The sequence below is a fragment of the Puma concolor genome, chromosome E3 (assembly GCF_028749965.1).
Source record: "Puma concolor isolate L17-30 chromosome E3, mPumCon1.1.hap2, whole genome shotgun sequence".
In the NCBI taxonomy this organism is placed as follows: domain Eukaryota; kingdom Metazoa; phylum Chordata; class Mammalia; order Carnivora; family Felidae; genus Puma; species Puma concolor.
Window position 1 is genome coordinate 12,768,497 of NC_141682.1, and position 5,144 is coordinate 12,773,640.

At 44.4% G+C, this 5,144-nt stretch overlaps 1 non-coding gene across 1 annotated transcript; it reads right to left on the reverse strand.

The window, feature by feature from the left end:
- Positions 1-4,274: 4,274 nt before the first annotated feature.
- TRNAQ-UUG (transfer RNA glutamine (anticodon UUG)) lies at positions 4,275-4,359 on the reverse strand. The gene is given in 2 exon segments: positions 4,275-4,311; positions 4,323-4,359. It is a non-coding gene; the product is annotated as a tRNA-Gln (tRNA).
- Positions 4,360-5,144: the final 785 nt, after the last annotated feature.

Below are 5,144 nucleotides of genomic sequence, written 5' to 3' on the forward strand. Positions count from 1 at the left end.
TTTAAGAAGAGTGACCAAAAGAATAGAAATAGAGTGAGATCTTCAAAAATAATAGAGGGGAAACATGAAATTTAAAAATGCCATTGATCCCCCCCCTAAAAAATGGGGTGCCCGGGTGCCTCGGTCATTTGAGCACCCTACTTCTGATTTTGGCTCAGGTCATAGTCCCAGGATCATGGGATCGAGCCCCAACATTCTTTCCCTCTCTGACCCTCTCCCCTGCTCATGCTCTCTCTCTAAAATAAAAAATAAAAATAAAAATACCATCGATCCACAAGAAGACAGAAAAAGAAAATCAACAAAGCAGAGAAAAGGCAGATTAAACAGAGAGTGAAAATGGGCTTCCAGGAAGACATTTAAATATACCCATCATAAATGTACACAGACAGACTAATATTCACCAGCTAATAGACAGAATGTCAGACTTCGTTTTTGAAAAAAAAAAAAACAATGATATGCCAGCATACGAAATGAGAATTAAAAATACAAAAAAAAAAAAAAATCTGTCATAGCTTACCGCTATCGAATGAAAGAGACTTCAAAGCCAAACCACGCTGTCGTGAATAAAGAGGGTTGCTATCACATTCAAAGGTTTGCTTCACCAGGATAATGCAGCAATTCCATATTTGTCCTGATTAACAGCACTGCCTCATTTATAAGATTGAAATTAACAGAAATAGAAGAGAAACCGTCAAGGCCATCAACGGAGTGGGAGTGAAATATATCTTTCCTAGGAAAAAATAAAGCATATAATCAGGGAGCTATAGAAGGTTTGAAGTGCACAGTGAATGAGTTTCACCTAACGAATATGTCATGTATATCCCTATAGCAAACAGGGAAGTCGTATTCTCAACCACTCATAAAGCATTTATAAGGACTGCAATGCCACAGGTCAGAGAGCTCTTAAGACTTTTCATAGAACTGGCATCAAATAGACCACGTTCAGCCAAATCCAATTAAGCTAGAAATCAACAATAAAAAGATAGGTTTAAAACCAACGCATTTGGGCATTTCAGAAACACAGTTCTAAAAAAAAAAACCTTTTTGTTGTGGGAATTTCCAAGCATACATATAATCAATCCTCTCTTTGCATCACCACCTTTGATTATCAATGTTTAAACACATGCATACACACACACACACACACACGCACACACACACTCTTTAAAATAGCTCATGGGCCAAGAAATCATCATGGGAACATGACGGGAACATTTAAATACCTGAGACTAAGCCCTAATAAAATCATATACATCAAACTGTGGCATGCGCTAAAGCAATACTCCCAAGGTTAATTTATCATCTTAAATGCTTATATTAGGGAAGAAAAACCCAAAAAGTAATGATCAAAGCATCATTTAAGGAGTTAGTAACAGAACACTGGATCGACACAAGGGAAGGAGTAGGAAGAAAATAATAATACATACAAAGTAAAATTAATGAAGTCTAAAGTAGCTGTAATAGAAAGGATCATCAAAGCCCAAAACAGGTTACTTGAAAAGCCTTAAAAAGTAAGCCATCTTTAGGGGCGCCTGGGTGGAGCAGTCGGTTAAGCGTCCGACTTCAGCCAGGTCACGATCTCGCGGTCCGTGAGTTCGAGCCCCGCGTCGGGCTCTGGGCTGATGGCTCAGACCCTGGAGCCTGTTTCCGATTCTGTGTCTCCCTCTCTCTCTGCCCCTCCCCCGTTCATGCTCTGTCTCTCTCTGTCCCAAAAATAAATAAACGTTGAAAAAAAAAAATTAAAAAAAAAAAATTTAAAAAGTAAGCCATCTTTCACTGAGAATACTTAAGAAAAAGAAGGTACCATATAGTGATTTATCAGGTATAACTCAAAGAGAAAAGACAAAGGTAAACAGAAGGTGTGTTATACATAATAGGAGAATGCTGTAAACACGCCAATACCAATATATATGAAAACAGAAGAAACGGACATTGTTTTGGGAAAACGCTTATCAAAGTTAACGCAAGAAGAAATAGACGACCTGAATGCTCCAAAACCACCTAGAGATGGTACCTTATCCAGTAACAAAGAACAAACTCATGGAATAGGTAGGCTTTTCTATTCAGCCTGCATAAAGCCATGGCACCTGCTCACCAAATGTGGTAACTATTGGGAGACTCAGGGGAACCTACACAACCAGATTCTCCAAACACCAAGCAAACAGGTCCTAGAACTACATGAACCCAACCCGTAAGTTCTCCAAAACCACAGAGTGAGTTGTGGACATTTAAGGAGCTTCCAGCAAACTCTTTGTGAAAGCTGAGCTTCACATCAAAGACAGGTATCCAAAGGGAAAGAGGCCATCTGTCAAGTCACCCAGATGAGGAATTAGTCCCACCCCCCTGAGTTTTCCTGGAAATCCCGAAGCGGATCTAAAAGTGCCTAAAAGTTTCCCAAAGATGTGCCACGTACCCCCAACTGACAGGGTTTACGGTTCTCTGAGCTGCAGGTTTGAACCTTCCTTAGGTTAAACACTTTCTTTAAGTTTATTTTGAGAAAGAGACAGAAAGCACAGGTGGGGCAAGGACAGAAAGAGACAGAGAGAGAGAATCCCAAGGCAGTTCTGCACGGTCAGCACAGAGCCCGACGTGGGGCTCAAACCCACGAACCTCGAGATCGTGACCTGAGCCGAAGTCGGACGCTTGAATGACTGAGCCACCCAGGTGCCCCACAACCTTCCTTAGGTCAAGTTTGTCGTGGAGAACACTCGCTGTCCCTTCTCTCGGCTCTTAGCTAGTTTCTTAGGGAGCCTGTAAGAGTGGCTTTGGGCTGTCAGAACAGAAACTAATTTGCACTTTGCAAAGGAGCACACCCAGGCACGCACACACACACGAACACCCCACAGCTCCTCTGTCATGTGGAGAAGGAAAGAGCGATCCCCAATTTCCCAAAGGCGCCTCTGGGTGATACTTAATCCTGTGGCATCTAGTGATCCGGGGAGTGGACACAGAAGGAAGGAAAAGTAATCGAGCCCTGTGCTTTTCCTGCCTGACTCCGCCCCATCCACATTTAGCACAAGCTTATTACCATCATTTGCTTCTCCACTGAATGCAATTAAACACACCTCCATGCCTGATCCGCTGGGAACCTGAAATGTTGCTTACAAATTACCCGCCTCCCTTGGCCATTAGCGGGCCTGTACGAGCCCCAGTGCGTTCTAACAACCAGAGAGGAAAGGCGGAAAAAGCGAGGGCTTGGAAGGGTCGTGAAGCTGAGGTTTGTGTCCTGCATCACGGTGGTCCCCACCTCACAGTCCAGGATGTGCTTCAGTAAAACTGAATCCTAACATACGGCTACCCATGTTTTCGTGGAAAACCCCAGTCCCTTTGGGGGCGCCTGGGTGGCTCAATCGGTTAAGCGTCGGACTTCGGCTCAGGTCATAATCTCACGGTTCATGAGTTCGAGCCCCATGTCGTGCTCTGTGCTGCCAGCTCAGAACCTGGAACCTGCCTCGGATTCTCTGTCTCCCTCTCTCTCTGCCCCTTCTTCGCTTGTGCTCTGTCTCTCTCTGTCTCTCAAAAATAAATACACACTAAAAAAAAAAAAAAAGAAAAGGAAAAAAAACAACAACAACCCAGTCCCTTTGACTCACTCACTGTCCCGGATTCAGTTACGCCCTATCCCAGATCCACGATTGCCTTGCCTTCTGTCTGAGGTGGCCCTGGGTGTAGCCAGAAGTGCCTGTGGTTCTGAAACAAGGTCTCTGCTGCTGCTGCCATTGCCAGTACAGACCCGGTGCCCATGGCGACAGCTGCTGCTGGTCCCTGATGTCACGAGTCAGGTGGCATCCTGCCTCACACCTGTGCCGTGCACCTCGGCTTCCCAGCCACCGTTCTGGGGCTTTCGCGTGGCCGCTGAGTGCAGGATGCACCCCTAAGCACCCACACTTCGCCTGAAAATGCAAGGAAAGCTTTGTGCAATGGGACGTGATGTCGGTAAATAAATTCTTCCCCCTTTCTCCTCTTGGCAACGTGGCCTCTCTGAGGGCTACCTGAGAGCCTGCGGGGTTGCCCTACGGTAAAGCTGTTGTCACTGGGCAACACCCTCTCCTATATTTGCTCCCCACTTTTCCAGCCCCACTCTTGAGCTCTGGGATCGCACTCCCCAATAAAGTGTTTGGCCTTCTGCTCTTTTTTTTTTTTAATTTTTTTTTTAACATTTATTCATTTTTAAGAGTGAGAGACAGAGTATGAGTGGGGGGAGGGGCAGAGAGAGAGGGAGACACAGAATTCGAAGCAGGCTCCAGGCTCCAGGCTCCGAGCTGTCGGCCCAGAGCCCGACGCGGGGCTCGAACCCACGGACTTCCAGATCATGACCCGAGCCAAAGTCGGACGCTCAACCGACTGAGCCACCCAGGCACCCCCGGCCTTCTGCTCTTAAACCCTAGGCTCTGTTTTCTTGTTTGTTTGTTTGTTTGTTTTAGGGAACCCAGAATGAGATGCCATTCTTGAAAAGAAAATGCATTTTCTCCTTTTCTCTTTGTGCCGCCTCCTTTAGGAACTGGAACTCCTGTTCTTTGGCTGTGGGGCTCTAAGCAACCTTGCCTGGTCCCCACCTTGTACTAAATCTATCAAGGCACTGGCAATTGAGTGTGTACGAAACAAACACTCAGCTGCAACTTTTACAAAGGCACTTTCTGCTGGAGGATTTCACAGCTCTGTTTTTGTTTTTGTTTTTTCTTTTTTTCTCACATAGCCAGAAAGCAAATCCTGACGAATCCAAATCCATTTGCAAGCAAAGGGTGGTTCAATAAAGTCAGAGGCAAGCAAGAGGGGGGAGCATCTGTCTTCAGGGTGGGTTTCCATCACAGAGTATGTTAGCATTCAAATATAATAACTTAGTTTCAGACGGTCGGCTGGTTTCTCTCGACTTCATTGACAAGAAAAAAAAATTAATTGTAAAATTCCGAGTGTTTAAAAGCGATTTCTCTAATCGCACACAAGAGTGATGTAAAAAGGAGATATAACGAGAAAATGTAAAATGGTGTTAGTCCACTAGGTATTGCGTTACGCTTCCCATTCCTGAATCAAAAAAAAAAAAAAGGTTTCAAAAAAAAAAGAAAAGAAAAAAGAAAAAACACAAACAATAGGACTATTGTGATGTAGTTTTTCTATTGCTGGTTAAAATGAAACATTTTTACATG